We start from the raw sequence: 17,374 nt of genomic DNA on the forward strand, positions 1-17,374 counted from the left end.
CCTCTTTACATTTAAAAAAGTAGAGACTAATGCAATAATACAATTTCGGTTCCTTTTTAAACTCAAGATGTAGCAAGGAGAATTAATTCACTTAATTAGCATCTGGTAAACACTCAAGAATTTCACCTACTTACCATTTATTCATTTGTGTGTGTGTGTGTGTGTGTGTGTGTGTGTGTGTAGAAAGGTGCAGACGTCCCATCTGTGATAGAGGTTATTTAGGAATACAATGTTTTGTTTTGTTTTGTTTTCTATTTTATCTGCATTATTTTTCAAATGGAATTAAGATATAAATGCTTCTTAAAGACAATAATGTGATATATTAAGGATACACATGCTTATTAAGGATGATATTATTAGAATGTAAAAGCTTATTAAATTGTTTGCACCTAACTTTTTAATAAATAGAACTATTTTTTTCCCTAGGGGTATTGTGAAAAAGAAATACTGAGACACCTCCCCCCATAAACTGAGAAAGTTTGAGAAACTTTGCTATAAATTCTTACAGAATACTATTTGGTCCATAAAATAAATATTTACCATTATTCAAATTGACCCAGAGTTATAATCTGAAGTCTTTCAAGACCAACTTTAAATAAAGCCCTGGTGAACCACCTACAACTTTTATATGAGTAATTCAGAAATTGTCCTGAGATTAGAAGTTCATTAAATTTTTATTTGTTTAAAGCTTTATCTTTTTTTTAAGTTTATTTATTTATTTTGAGAGAGACAGAGACAGCGCGAGTGGGAGAGGAACAGACCTTCTGGACTCTCAGGAGACAGAGAATCCCAAGCAGCTCCCCACTGTCATTACAGAGCCCAGCGAGGGGGCTTGAACCTACAAAACTGGGAGATCATGACCTGAGCCAAACCAAGAGTTGGATGCTTAACCAGCTGAGCCACCTGGGCTACCCATTACATTTTTATCTTTGAAGAATACAGGACTTAGAGTTTTCTGGAAGCTTTTCGTTTACTAAATTCTTACTCTATAATTCATTGTAATTTCTGCTCTTTTCTCAGACTTCCCTTCTCTTTAATATAAAAAGTTAATACAAATCAAATCAGTGGAGGTAAAAAAAATCTAATTTACTTACATAATATTTGACTGCTGCCATTAATAATTCCACTGGATCTACTGTAAGTTTAGAACAGTAAGATAATTATTCTAATTGCATGAGCAACTTTAATTGTTAGTGTCTCTTCTTAGAGCAATTATATGGAAAAGCTAGATCAGACAATCAAAACAATTAAAATGGCTGATGTAATTGTTAAAAAATAGAAATTAGTCTTCCAAACTTTAAGCAAGGATTAATTTATGTTTCAAGATATTTTTAAAAAGAGTCTTCTATATGAAAATGCACAGGGACAAAAAAATGTAAAAAAGGCCTGCTTTTTTCTGTCTCATCATGAAAGATATAAACTATCCTAGTTTTCATACACAAAGATGAAGCTAGTGACCCATAATAAATAAAGCACAAGGTTTGAATTATTTTTCTAAAGTAGTCATCATTTTGCAGATGCAATCTCACACTTTAATTTAGTCCTCATTGCAGTTAATGATACACAACAGTGGTGACTTATTGAGGTGAGAAGTCAATCTGTGGTCACTTAAATGGAACTGAGCTAACTATACGATCTGTAAGTATAACCTCATTAGTATCCTGCCTTGATAAATTAACCAAATGCAGAAAATATGTAATTATCAGCATCATCAATATGTTAACGAAAACAGTATTTACTGAATATTTCTGAGATAGTACACATCTACCAAAATGAATTAATAAATAAAATAAATAAATAAATAAATAAATAAATAAATAAATAAATAAATAACATTTGCAAATCACTCCTACAATCACTTTGCCTATGGGATGCCCTCTAGCTGCTTTACGTTAATGTTTCTTAGTCTAGCATAATTTGGACATATGTGATGGGAAATTAGGCTCTATTTAATAAAAAAGTTATGTACTCAGTAAGTCCAATGACTTTACCATAGGTCTCCTGTCTTTTCTGATTTGAATCTCTCAGCCTATCCACTGTTATCTTGGTTTTAATAAACAGACTCATTCAAGTTTCAGAATAGATGAAAAATAGAGTAAAAATACAGAGAAGTGTTATTTTAAGGTCAGCAAGATCTCATAGAATCTAAGAAACAAACGATAACAGTGCTTGCTCTTCCAGAGGAACAAAGTCAGGAATACCAGGTGAATGTCCTTGCCCATCCGACTCAGGAATCCATCTCTACCCCTCTTTTCTAGCACCTCTGCTTTCTTCAGTGACTGTCTTCTCTTCTCAGTTTCCTCAAGCTCCTCTCACAAATTTAGATTACAGCTGTTTTTTTGTTTATTTGTTTGTTTGATTTTTAAATTGGAGTGTGAGGTAATTCCATTCTCTTCACGTTAAAGTTTTAGCTGAACTAATGGATGCCCTGGGGCTTAGCTTTCCCTAGTCCCATAAGGTCCGTTAGGGTCATCATGTGGTCATTGGGCTGCAGGTAGAAGTTCCCCCAGCACTAAGCTATGGACTGGCATAAATTTCTGCTGATTCAGCGCTTAGAAATGTTTCATTCAAGCTAGGATATTCTGTTTCACTGAAGGATATCTGCAGATATTCTGCCTTGTGTAGCCAAAAAATAATTGGTATCTATCTGCTCTTCAGACAAAATTTAGTCCACAAAAATTGCAGATATGTGTCTTGTAGACTTTACAGGCCTAACTGCAGTTTTAGCATCAAGTTGAAATTCAGGTAGTGTATTTCTAGGTAAAATGAGGTGAATGAATATTTTTGAATGTTTTTCTAATGATGCAAATTTTATTGAAATCTACTTGCATAATTTAAACTCAGGTTTGGAAACCATTTGAATAATTAATTGCACATTTTTATCAGCATTACCAGCATAGAGCCAGCTCCAACAAACATGGAAATGTTGCTCTTAGAACTATCTTTCTAAACTATTACTTTATTGTCTTGGGTTTCTTTTAAGTAGAATATTAGCATTAGAAACATATTTTCAATTATTTTTAGACTCATCACATAAGCAGAAGTCAAATTATGAATATAAAGTAGCATAAAATGGTATCTAGAAATCTTTAGATAACTTAGTTTGTGAGTACCCAGTGAATCAATAAGACTTTAAAATAATTAAGTTTCAGTTGTAAGTAAACAATAATAGAAAACAGAAGTGTATTCGTATGCAGAAGATGAGTAAAGATAAGCAAATAGCTGTAGTTGTTAAACTAATCTGTGTGTTTACAGAGACACTTTTTAAAGGGAATTTTGACAGCATGTATTCTGTATAAGAAGCCACTAATGGTAGAGAACAATTTCAGAAAACATATTTTGCACAGAATAGGTTTCAAGAGATGTTTATAAGCCGATAAATGATCTCAGACTCAGAGGTATTGATGATAATGAAATCAAGTGTAAAATGTGAGCAGGGATTTCTTGTGTTCTCAATCATTTTTCCTAAGTTAATAATTAAATAGAAAGCATATTCCTTTCTATTACATTAGTGAATGCATTTTACTCTTATTGTACCCCAAAGATGTTAGAATTGGCTGTGTAGGTATGCACAAACTAAAACAACTACGTTTGGTTAACAATCACCCGGATACATAAAACTGTAATTTATGATGAAATTGTTTCTCACAGTTCTGAGATGGAGCAACTCTCTGTATTATCAAACATCCAGGAGTTTAAAGGTTTGGCTACTGAGTTCCATAGTGACAATCTCTTCGTTCAAAATGTATGTCTTATCAGTAGAGAATTTTAGATAAAGTAATTGAGGGTTCTATGTACATAATATTCATATCTGAATTTAGGGAACATGCTAATTTCTCCTTCATCTTTTTTTAGTTGTATTATCCTAGCTTTTTAAAATTAGTTTAGGGGCGCCTGGGTGGCTCAGTCGGTTGGGTGTCCGACTTCAGCTCAGGTCACGATCTCGCGGTTCGTGAGTTCGAGCCCCGCGTCGGGCTCTGGGCTGATGGCTCAGAGCCTGGAGCCTGCTTCCGTTTCTGTGTCTCCCTCTCTCTCTGCCCCTCCCCCGTTCATGCTCTGTGTCTGTCTCAAAAATAAATAAACGTGAAAAAAAAATTTTTAAAAAAAATTAAAAAAAATAATAAAATTAGTTTAACAATTGGTTCATTACTTTTTCATTTAATTTCAGTAAATAATCCTCACATGATACCTCTCTAATGGATGCAAAGAGAAAGACAGTGGTTGAAGAAATTAAAAAGTATATGTAAGTAGATTTCAACATTTTTGGAATCTGAAAGAATATATGGGAATTCTGTGTACTACTCTTACAACTTTTCTGTGATTCTGAACTTACATCAAAATAAAAAGTTAGAGGTAAAAAGTCCCTTTATTTAAAGAGATAGGCAACCACCCCTTCCCTTCCCATACACCTGTACTTCACCACCACCACCACCATGAAAGCTTCAGCCTGTGCTTCGTCCCTTGGATTTTCAGTTTTCCGTCTCGTGCAGAAAACCGATGGATTTTCCTTAGTCCCCTGACAGGTCAGCTGTACTATGTGAGTGTGTTTTCAGTATTTTCAGGAAATTTTCCTGTGGCTTTATAGCTAAAGGATTTCCAGCTTATATGATTTCCTTTAATACAAAAGTGGAGAGTGTCTCACATTTTTTAACGTATGTGTTATCCCCTCAAAATAACTCCATAGATCATTACTATATTTACTTTAGTGATTCCCTTTTTCTTCTTGACTATGTTACCTCTGGGTAAGTTCTTCTGTTTCAAATGTTTGTTTTGTATATGAAACGTTTTTGTTTTTTGTTTTTTGTTTTTTCTTTTCAATTAGGGTCTACATTGAATGGTGCTGGCAACTGGAGAGTTACCTGGGTCACAGACATTAAACAGTATTTTTCTCTGTCATATTTCTAGTCAATACCTAGTACATAGGATATACTAGGTAAAGCATAAATAAAAGAAAATTAAAAGAATGAATGCATAAAATTAATGGACTTAATATATTAATATAAAGATTTTTTGTGTCTTGTTTAGTATATAAAGTTGGGAATGTAAGATTGTTGAGCTATGAAATTCACAATGAGGAGTCAGTCATGGTAAATTATCAAAAAATGAAGAAAATCATTGGACAAGTGTTTTCCAGTTAAAAGATTTAGATACAAGAACAAGAAGGTAGAGGAGCTCATGAAGACAAATAGGGAAAATTGCAGTTGAGAGTAGTCTTTCTTCAGAATTTTTTTGATTGTCACTTTTGTTGAAACCTAGTTAATTTGAGATATTTGTGTGGCACTTACCTCAATGCATGAATAAAGCAAGGGTTCAAAAAACATTTTCATCATTATATTTACTAGCTACCTCCAGCTATTGCTCTGGATTCCACGGTACCTCTTCGTACCTCTAAAATGAACCTCTTTTAGTCAGTTTGTTTCTCTTCCTTTCAATCAGTAATGTCTCCAACAAGATAGAATTCTCTTTTTCTCAGAAGGAGACTGATTTCATAAATCAATGATGGCTTTGGAATTTAAGTTCACAGGTCTTTGTGCAGGCACCTGTCCTCCCCAAATTGATAGATAATCAAGATCTTCAATGACAAGCAGAATGAAAATTACCAAAATATTACTCTTCCTGAAAATCCTCTCATTAAAATATATATGTATATTCATTTGCTTCTTCCTTAACTTTGTAGCCACGTATTGCTTATTGCCTTTAATTATTTCCACTCTTTATTGTCCCCACACTGTGTTATCAGCAACGTGAAGACCAGAGTATTATTCAAATTTGAATCTATAACATGTAGCATAATCCTTGGTATATTATAAGACATGAAATGTAAATTGGGAAATGAATGAAGTTATCTGGTGATGTGGAATTGAAATGAGCCACATTTATACATACATACCTATTCTTTATAATACAAAATATTTCTTTGTAATACATACTGCCAGGTGCTAGAGATAATGTTCTGATCAACACACTCTTCTGTGGGTAACATTTTAGTAAGGGCACAGAGATTATATATCTAATGGCAGCATTTATTATTTAGTTACAATTACAAAAAAAAAAGTGCTGTGACTGAGAACTAAGAGTGCAGTGTAAAAGTAAACAAAGATATATAGTCTAGGTGGTCACTGCTTCTTTGAAGAACTATCTCAGATATTTCATATATAACTAGGAATTCAGTAGCCAATGCATGGAGAAGGAAACTTGTGGACATAAGGAATAGCATTTGCTGGAGCTCTGGGGCAGCAGGCATTCCAATATGTCCTGGAACTGAAGGATGACTGGTGTGGTAGAGATCAGATAAAGAGTGACACAAAGGAAACATGGGTCAGTTACATTAGAATTTTGTGGAACAGACTTAAATACATGGGCTGGTTATAAAAAGATTTAGGAGATAAAACCAAATGGCTGCAGTGAATAAATTGGAAGGAAGCAAAGGTAGATACTGTGAGAGCAGTTCAGAAGTCAATGTGATAGTCCAGGCAAGAAAAAATGATAATTTGATCTCAAGTTATCCCAAAGAGATGGAGGGAAACGGATGCCTTTCAGAAATATTTAGAGATAAAATCAGCTATTTTATCTCTAAAATAGAGATAAAATATTTAGAGAAATTGGTTTTTAGGGTCATAAAAAACAAACAAACCAAAAATAGGTGGGGGGAGGGAAAGGAACTAGATCTGTCCAAAAGAAAAGACTTCATAAATACACTAGAGCTATTGTATTTACATGGTCAAACTAACAATAATTTCCAATTGATTTAAAAGATACCTAATTGCCAATCTTACTCCCCATCTTTATAAGACTGACTCCTGCATCTTTATTGGAATGAAAAAGAATGTGGAAGGCAAAAATTCATTTGAGATTCTTTATAAACTTTGAGTACCATGGGGCTGAGTTTTTTCAAACTCTTTTGGATAAAATCTTTATGTGACATTTATTATTTATGTTCCTGGTTCATCAGACATAAATCAACCATGTTTCCTTGTCCTGTGTTTACAGAAAGACTACCAGTTCTCAGCCTTCTTCCACTTGGACAGAGCCATGCCACTGAGGTCTAGTGTGAGTAGAAATTGCATACCTCTCGTAAAACACACTAAGTAAGCCTCCATATACTCTCTTCATATGTGTGTCAACCAGCTGAATGCAGAGGATACCTGAGAGGCACACCGGGATGAGAGAACCACAGAAGTGAACTATTATGCTATTTGACTCCCTTGAGTATGATTTTTCTGTGGAGCCTCCAAACTCACATGATATTGTTATAAACAAAATTCTATTAATTTGAACCACTGAGATTTGGGGGGTGTTTGTTACAGAAGTTGACTAACATAATATACAATGCTTTTTTTGTTATTTATTTAACAAGAAATATATATGCATATGTGCCAAGGAATTCTCTGAAGCACTTCATAAATAGTAAATCATTTAGTCCTTACAACAACCCCATAAAATAAGTAATATTATTATTCGCGTTATACAAAAGAGGAAACAAAACATAAGTTTATACAGCTAACAAATAACAGAGCCAATATTTACCCCCCCCACACACACACTCTACTGTTAACTATAATACCTATATTTAATTGAGTATTCTTTTAAAACTGTTTATTTGAGAAACTACGGTTTGGTTTTTCCAAAAGTTTTAAACTCAAACTGGTTTTTCCACACCCCTGACGAGGTTAAGACTGTTATATCAAGGCTAATTTTATGGAGAAACCAAAAAGTACATTTGGCCTAAATTTCACATTCAAAAAAGAACCTTTAATGTAATGTTGTTACATTTAAGTCATTGTATTTTGTGTGTTTTATGGTTGAGCTAGTCAAATGTAAAATATTAACATTTTTTTGTGACTATGGTTACACTTCGTTTTCTTTCAAATTACCCGGGAGCCTAAATAATTGGAAGTGGCCCAGGCAGGCTCTTAGTGTCTAAGGGCCCTGTTTTGCACACTCACTGGTAAGTATTAAAAATATATATAGTTGTATACCCTATGGAGCTCTGAATGAAGTCAACACATCTCACTGATTATCTAAAAGCTTATAGAACTTTGAGTTATAGGAACATTCCATGGTACTACCAGGTAAGCCTCCCATGAAGCTGTAATAGGCAGGGAGAGGCTGAAGAAGCTAATCTCTTGTCTTGAAATGAATTTCAAAAACCTTTGATGTTTACCTAATTTGGTTAAAAAATACATGGTTTAATCTCCATATCTCATACGAAGTTGCTAGACCACATCTAATTAGAAGTTGTGTTATTGACAAAGGAGATACTTGACTAGGGCACCTGTGCCATGGGATCTGCAACTTTAACTTGGCTCTATTGAAAATAAAAGAAAGATCTATGGTTAATGAAATGTCAAAAATGTAACATCTCTAATGGTTTGGCTCATCCCTTCAGAGTGCACCAGAGAGTAGGCACTGCTATTAAACTAAAGTCCCTACACAAGCTGAGAATTTTGACTTGGGAAGAATATTTGGTTTTCTTTCTCTATCTTTCTGTGGGTCATTTTTTTCATCCTTTCGTAAACTAAAATAATTTCTTCCTTTAAGGAATAATTGTATTCATGAGACTTGAGATTAGAGTGACACAGTTCTTATGTTGTGCTGTCATTTTATCCATCTACATAAATAACATGCATATGCGATTTCTGTCAGATAGCTGATATGGTCCTCAGTGGCACTAGTTTAATTGCATATGCTTGTGTTTATTTTTGCCTGTCATAATTTATTAACTTTAATTATCCAAATTCTTCTTCCATATACAAAACTATTTCTGGTTCAGTTTAAACTCCATTTATAATTTTATTGGTTTTCTATAGAGATCTAATCAGGGAAAATAATTAATGTTTTCTTAAAAATGTCTTGAGTGGTATAGGGGAGAAAAAAAATCTTTCCTCTACCCATGTTAGGTCTCAGCTGGGGCTCTGTAACAAAAGACTAACAAACGAAAATCATACAAATTTATTTAATATAGATTTTACAGGACACAGGAGTCTTCATTAAGGAAGTGAAAGTTCAAAGAAGTGGCAAAACCTAAGTGCTTATATACTAAGCTGAACAAAGAGAAGCAATTGTGGAAAATTAACCAAAATATATGGCGACACTAAAGAAAGATAAAAGTCGTTTTTTTAACAATATCTGTACAGAATTTTCTCAGCCTGGGCTCCCCATCTCTTAGGACATTCTTCTTCTCTGTTAAAGAGAGGACATCTTTCATGTGGAAGTTTCCTCTCCTGCCTTCAGGAAGGAAAGAGGAGGCCCAGTGTTTTGTACTTGCTGTTTTGCAAGTGCCTTTAGATCAAAATAACCTTCATACCAAAGTGGCATATTTTGGAGTGACATATACTAACACCCTTCAGCAGCATGATAAAACAGACCAATATATGAGGTTCAGTGATCAAGATTTGAGTTCTAAATTTGTTTCACTAATATTGAATATTGAGTATTGAAAATTTCCTTAAAATGTTTGAGCCTTAGTTTCCCCATATGTTAAAGGTAAGAATCACTAGTGAAACTACCATTATAATGTAAATGAAGTAACAATTTATGTGAAAGCACATAAAAACACTAAAGTTCAAGGTAAATGTTAGGTTTTTTTTTTTTTTAAGTTTATTTATAAATTAATAAATAATGAGGGACGCCTGGGTGGCTCAGTCAGGTAAGCATCTGACATTGGCTCAGGTCATGATCTCACGGTTCTGGAGTTCCAGCCACGCATCCGGCTCTGTGCTGACAGTGCAGAGCCTGGAGCCTACTTCAGATGCTGGGTCTCCCTCTCTCTCTGCCTCTCCCCCGCTCACACTCTCTCTCTCAAAAATGAATAAACATTGAAAAGAAATAAAAAAATAACTATTGAATGTGTATAATAATACAGTAGAGATTTTCAGTGTCTTCTCTAAAATGTCATTGATTTGTTTATGCCAATCTAAGGAAAACATTACAAGGCAAGGATAAATGAAAGATAAGGAAATATACATGGCACTGTTTAATTTTTTATGTTAGAAATTTCAAATTAGAAGAGAACACTATTTCTTTGAACATTCGATTCATTATATGCAGTATTCATTTAAAAATCTAAATCACTGAAAAAGACAACTTTTATTAGGTGTTAATATCTGACTCAAAAAACTCTTGTTTTATAACAGGTTGATTTGTTATGATTTATTTCTTAATGACAGAGAAAAATTTTTGCTGAATTTCCTTGGTATTCATTTGTATTTGTTATTTTCTGAAAGAGTTTTAGCACAAGGCTCCACACTAATTATCTAGAGTAATGCAGATGGAACATACCTCAAATTAGCAGAAAACTCAGTGTGGAAAGTGTTGCCACACTATTTTTCTTTTGAAAAAAATCTTTTCAGTAGGCACACACTCTGGTATCTGTTGATGACCAAGGTTTTTTGAAAGAGAAAATAACTTCATGAAATGAATAGGAGAAAAGAGACCATAATGGTATAAATTATTACGATACTTAAAAATTTGAAATTAGCCAAATTGTGAAATAAGGGTATAAGGACCTAGTACTTCTACATCCTCCTATCCCACTGAGTAATCCAATAGCTGTTTAAAGATTTGTTATTTCTATGATTTTCTTTTGACACATTTTAAATGTCATTAGTGCTATATTTTAAAAATCACCCTTCATCATTTTTATTTATTATGGCTTTCATAGTTTTGAATGTGATTTACTAAGTTCTTTCCAAAAGAATGTGTCTGAATTTCCCAATGAAAAATGAATATAATATTATAAACCTTATTTTACCAAAAGTTATAACCTTGCTATAAAATTGTTGAAATATATAATATTTTCAGGTAGGCTAAATCGATCCTGAAAATATACACTGCCATCTTCAGTGTATTTAACACCAACCATAGGGGTACCTGGGTGGCTCAGTCGGTTAGGCGTCTGAATTTGGCTCAGGTCATGATCTCACATTCCAGGAGTTCGAGCCCCACGTTGGGCTCCATGCTGACAGCTCATAGCCTGGAACCTGCTTTGGATTCTATGTCTCCTTCTCTCTCTGCCCTCCCCTGCTCACGCTCTGCCTCTCTCATTCTTAAAAATAAATAAATATTAAAAAATAAAAAAAAAAAAACAACCATTGTTGATAGTGCTGCTATAAACATGGGGGTTTATGTGTCCCTTTGAAACAACATACCTGTATCCCGTGGATAAATGCCTAGTAGTGTAATTGCTGGGTCGTAGGGTAGTTCTCTTTTTAGTTTTTTGAGGAACCTCCATACTGTTTTCCAGAGTGGCTGCACCAGCTTGCATTGTCACCAACAATGCAAAAAAGATCCTCTTTCTTCACATCCTTGCCAACATCTGTTGTTGCCTGAGTTGTTAATGTTAGCCATTCTGACAGGTGTGAGGTGGTATCTCATTGTGGTTTTGATTTGTATTTCCCGGATGATGAGTGATGTTGAGCATTTTTTCATCTGTCAGTTGGCCATCTGTATGTCTTCCTCAGAGAAGTGTCTATTCATGTCTTTTGCCCATTTCTTCACTGGATTATTTGTGTTTTCTGTGTCCATCGGTGGGTGAATGGATAAAGAAAATGTGGTGTATATATACAATGGAGTATTACTCGGCAATCAAAAAGAATGAAATCTTGCCATTTGCACCTATGTGGATGGAACTAGAGGGTATTATGCTAAGTGAAATTAGTCAGTCAGATAAAGACAAAAATCATATGACTTCACTCAAATGGGGACTTTAAGAGACAAAACATGAACATTAGGGAGGGGAAACAAAAATAATATAAAAATAGGGAGGGGGACAAAACAGAAGAGACTCATAAATATGGAGAACAAACTGAGGGTTGTTGGAAGGGTTGTGGGAGGGGGAGATGGGCTAAATGGGTAAGGGGCATTAAGGAATCTACTCCTGAAATCATTGTTTCACTATATGCTAACTAATTTGGATGTAAATATAAAAATAAACAAACAAACCACCCATACAGAATCAGTCTGAAATGATTATTTTTTTAATGATCAAATATGTTTATTTTCTGACTCTTCTATGAATACATTTGGAATTACATACTCAAGTATTATGTTTTTTTCTTCACAGAATCATGGATCATGTTTAACTTTTGTGTCAGTTACATGTAACAATAACTGTGGAGTCAAGTAATAATTGGGAAATTTCTCCAGCAGCTCATAAAATTATATTTGTGTCTTACTTGCAAGCATTGAGGGGTGACAGGTTGAGAAGGTTAAGATCTTTCTGGAGTGGCATCAGAGGTTGTTTAAATTGCAATTACAGTTTATAGTGCAGCTGTTAAAATCCACCAAACAAAATTTTCAAAATGACCTTTTCCATTTATCTAAGGAATTTTGCCAAATGTTTAATTTGTAGACATCTCACTCGGGCCCTTTTCCAAATATACATCTTTGAATGAATTATCTCATCTTTAGCCTTCACACATAAAATTGAATGTCTATGTAGGTGACCTATAATATCAGTGGAGTTCACTCTGCTTCATATTGGTGATGCTTTCAGACATGTAACTTCCATTTAAATAAGGTAAAATAGTTACTAACTCTCCTGAAAAAAAGAGAACATCTTGGAGAATTAATTTTTTAATGTCAATTGAAGTTCCCATACAAGTATTATAAATTTAATTTCTGAAATCTGTGTGTAAGATTGGAAAAAAATGTGGAAATGTCAACATCAGTGCACTTATCTGACCCATGCAAATATCAAGTGATAGATGAAGAGAATACATTAAGGTGTCTTTAATAATTCCTACTTACCCATATCTATATTAATTGTATTTTCAACCTCTAAGAAGGAAACATTACGTATTTAATTTTCTCATTGAATCAGATAGTTAAAATTAGCCAAACGGGAAAATACTATTTGAAAATGGATTTGGCTGTGGCTTGTCTTGATATCAAAATGGGCTAGTTTTAAATTATAGCAAGTAAACTGGACAAGGGTAAGCAATGGGGTTAATTTAATTAGCCTCTTCTCTTTTAGATCAGGAAAAGGTGATAAATACCTGAAAGACCTCTGATGCTTCTCATAGGTAAAGTGGCCTTGTCTGTGTTACCCTAAATGTTCAGGATAATGAGGACTCTATTTTCTCACTAGCTACACTGCCAGAATATTTGAAGGCTAAAAGCTTAAGTGTAGAATCTAAAATTAAATAGACCATGATGTACAAATGAGCATGTGTATTTTGTAGTAGTAAAAATAAAGTCTTAGAGGGTCTCAGTTTGAATCTGGGATCTATTACCTAAGAGCTATGAGACCTTAGATGAATTACTTAACATTTCTAAGCTTAGATTTCTTCATCTAGAAAGTGGGAATAATAATTGTACCTGCCTGTCAAAGTTTTATGTAGAATAATAGCAAATAGCCAAGAACAAACTTTCAGCACAGAGATTAGCAATTTATCAGCACTTGGTAAATGATAGTTGTTGTGACAGTTAAACTAAATTAATATTCAAACAAAATTAATATAACAGCCAACATTCTCCCAAAGCACAAGAATATACACACAGGCACACACACACACACACACACACACACACACACAGACTAGTTTGACTCCCAAAAGAAGCATATATGTCCAGTATCCATATGAGTAGTCAAAGTAACCCAATATATATTTAGGTTATTATAATTGTATTAGTCTCAAGGCCAATTGTCTGAATTAAGGAATGGAAGTTGCTGTCCTTGGAAAAGAGGGAGAGACACATGTGAGAAGTAAATGTGGGGTGAAAAGAAATAAAGCATCATAATACAAATCTTACTAGGCCGCAGTCACTATCCTTGAATTTTGTATGTATTATCTTAGTTAATAATCAAACCCAGAATTTAATTACCATTATGATTTCCTTTTACAAATGAAGAAATTAGGCAAGCCAATTATTCTACCTTTAGTGAATATTTAGCTAACGTGGAAGATGGAATTTGACCCCAGGTCTGCCTGCCTCTAACCTGACTCATACTTTTTACAGCCCTGTAATATAGCCTCTTGTAAACAGAATTTAAGCCATGTATCGGGATATACTGTGATTGCAGAAATGATAACATACATCATTAGACTGAGAAAGGAGACTCATCTAAGCAACTGAGAAGAAGGTGAGGAAAACCATATCCCTGTAGTTAAGGCCTGCTTGGGCTTTGCAGAGCCTGAACTAAATTTGCATCCCAGCTCTAACATTTCCTCTTGTGTAAAATTGTTCTGGGACTTTCACCTCTCTAAATCTTGGGTACCTTTTGTTTAAAATGTAAACAAAAAGGCAGCTTTTAGTACCAAACTAATAATAATAATAATAATAATAATAATAATTGCTTCAAAACATTTACCACAGATTCTAATGAATAGTTATGTGGATATATCATTGTTATTATTGTTACATTGGTTAAATAGCAAGGGTACTATGACCTAAAAGATTAGTTACACATTGTTAAAGATGAAGAACAAAATACCTTTGTGATCATAGAAGGAATTTACATAGACAAATGAAGTCTTGGGTACAAAATTAGCAGCCAAAAGGGCCTGAGTCCTGGAGTCAGATAGATCAGAATTTCAATTCTAACCTGCCACTTGCAAGTCCTATGATCTTGTCCAAATTAATTAGTCTATTTAAGCTTCATTTTTTTACATCTATAAATGATATTAGTAATAGCAGTGTGGAATAATCTGTTACCAGATTGATTTAGATTATAATGTTATAATTGATAACAATCTAGTCTAAATGTCCTTCATATATGTCTAAATTTAATTCCTTTAGTTTATAAAAACTGATTTCACTCCTTATTAGGTTACAAAAACCCAGGTAGTATTAATTGCTAATTATAAGTATGTTTCTTTGAAACCACTCAGTATATGTTAGCTGTTCCAATAGCTGTAAAATGAGAAAGTTGTACTTCTACTAACCTGTTACATGGAAGTTTAAAAATATAATCTTGCTATGAAAGTTGTTTTCATGCCAAATAGCTAATAATTTTATTGTTATTTTTTGGTCAATTTTTGTAAATTCAAAGAAGATGAAATCTTCCTTACTTGACTTTTAAAAATCCCAGACTGCAATATCTTTTACAGAAGGAAAAATATGGAGTGCAACTTCAAATACTAGTAAGATTTTAGAGCTATATATAGAGGAAAAAGTACCAAAATTATTATACACCAAAGCACTCTGGTAATAATCCTTCTAGGTCTAGTCAAGACATTGTTTGGCACTGGAGTACAGAAGGTGATTTATTATAGATATCAATTTTACTTTCTGATATGGCCTTTATTGAAATTTTCCCTAGTATTTCTCCCTTTATGGAAATGCTCCTTCCTCTCAGGAAAGCTATGAAGAAATTGCTGACTGTTTGTCATGTAAAATACTTATATTATTTCATTCTGTTGTCTATGAAAATGTTCTTTATACATCCTAAAATTTAACCCTGAATTTTTACAGCACAGAGAAGCCTTGGAAATGAAATAGAAATGAAAATATAGTATTTTCAGTTATATTGGGGAAAAAAATAAAGATCCAAGCCAAAACCACAAAGGTCTTTTATAGCCACACACAAACAGAGGGGAAAAGAGAAAGAATGTATTCAATCCCCAAACTGAAGACAAGGATAAGGAAGTATTACGACTTTCAACTCTCATTTGCGGTGCTTCTACCTCAAAGCATCATCACATATCATAAGTTCATGTTCTGCAACAGTAATGATGCAGTTTCAAATATAATGATAGAGGAAAGTGAGCCATATGAAAAAGCAGCAGGAAATTGTTGTGCCGAAATCTAACTTCTTTTAGGAAAAGGATTTAATGGGAATCTCACTGTGCATAAAAACAAGTTATTTAGACATAGGTAAATTGACATTTCAGTCATTTCAACTCTTTGTGGCTTGGGCACGGATATTATCTCACGTGTGAATTGAGTCCTCACAGCTTCTTGCCTAATTATATATCGGGATATATGATTAAAATGAGTCCATGTACTAAATCATACAAACAGTGACCCAAAAGTACTTAGACTAGTTTCCACCTATTTTGGCAGCTTCAGATAACAACTTTAATTTTTTTTTTTTTTTTTGCAGAGTGGAAAAGAATGAAATAAAAGAAACAACTGTCATCCAATATGTAACCTCAAATATGAGAAAATTAATATTTATAATGAATAAAGAACAAATATATTTGTGTGAGTATGACTTGACAAAACATACCACAAACATATAATATAATTAAATATGCATGTAATAGTGAAAGAAATTAAAACAAAACAATCTTAGAATATAAACCTTATTTTACAAATGTATTAAAAATTATGTAGTATGTAATGTTGATGAGAATGTGATGAAGCTAGCACATTTAAACATAGGAGGTGATGTTGTAAATTTTTGCAGCTATCTTGGAAAATATTCTGGCAATATGTGTGAAAGAAAATCATGATACTCATATTTTTGATATTAGAATTTATCTGGAACAGTTTGAGAAAAAAAGGACCTAAAGTTTTTATAGAGCCATGTCTATAATACTGAAGCTATCTCTAACAATACATTTCTAAAAACCTGACCAAAAAAGTGAAACCATGACTCCAGTAATGTTATGGTGGTTTAAATTTTGAAATGCTAGTTTAATAAAAGTATCGTGTAAGCCTTTCAAATAGTATCCATTAAGAATATGTAGAAAGTTATAATAATAACTAACATTATAAAAAATTTACTATTTATAAAGTGATTTCATTTATTGCATCTGACCCTGAGGCAAGTAGTCAAAGAGAATAGTCAAAGGGAGCATAATGTAGAAGATAAGAGTGTGGGTCCTAGAAATATACAGGTATTATTCCAACCCCAGCTTATAAACCATGTAACTTTTGGCATATTTTTCATCCTCTCTCTGGTTCTTGGTTTGTTATCTGTAGGAATGAGAATAATAATTAGACGTACTCCTATGGAATTCTTCAGAAGATTTAGATAAGGCATTCAGTTATAGAAAACTTATTATTCCATTGTTCAGATAATAAAACTGGCCACCAGAAAAACATGTATTGTCTAATATGATTTATTTACTAAGTTTTAGCATCAGAATTTGATTTCAGGTAACCAGATAACACATCTGTCAAAAATATGATATGCTATTTTTGTCTGTGCATAGTATGTATTTTGCTGCCTCAGCAAGAGAATATAATCTCCTAAAAAAAGCAAAGAAAAGAAAAGAAAGAAAACTTGAGTCATATACATGTTTTATTTCTTCCATCCCCTATTAGTGTGCAATGAACGTAATATGAGTAAATAACCTTAAAGGAATGATGTTCCTTAAATGAGTAATTCCCTTGGCACAGGTCTAACAAGATGACCGAGATCATTTAAAGTGCCCCAGTTTGAACTTCCTCAACTTACTTCACTTCGGTACAAAAGTTTTTG

At 33.3% G+C, this 17,374-nt stretch overlaps 1 long non-coding RNA gene across 1 annotated transcript in view; it reads left to right on the forward strand.

Annotated features, from left to right (window-relative positions):
- LOC147584306 (uncharacterized) overlaps window positions 1–16,153 on the forward strand; it is a 204,907-nt gene extending 188,754 nt beyond the window's left edge. Inside the window, exons 7-12 of the long non-coding RNA XR_015248218.1 lie at window positions 4,169–4,243; window positions 6,991–7,054; window positions 7,882–7,948; window positions 12,977–13,025; window positions 13,963–14,086; window positions 16,049–16,153. This is a non-coding gene — a long non-coding RNA (uncharacterized LOC147584306). The remainder of the gene's footprint in view (window positions 1–4,168; window positions 4,244–6,990; window positions 7,055–7,881; window positions 7,949–12,976; window positions 13,026–13,962; window positions 14,087–16,048) is intronic.
- The last annotated feature ends 1,221 nt before the right edge of the window (window positions 16,154–17,374 follow it).

This window comes from Puma concolor, chromosome A1, assembly GCF_028749965.1.
Source record: "Puma concolor isolate L17-30 chromosome A1, mPumCon1.1.hap2, whole genome shotgun sequence".
Classification (NCBI taxonomy): Eukaryota; Metazoa; Chordata; class Mammalia; order Carnivora; family Felidae; genus Puma; species Puma concolor.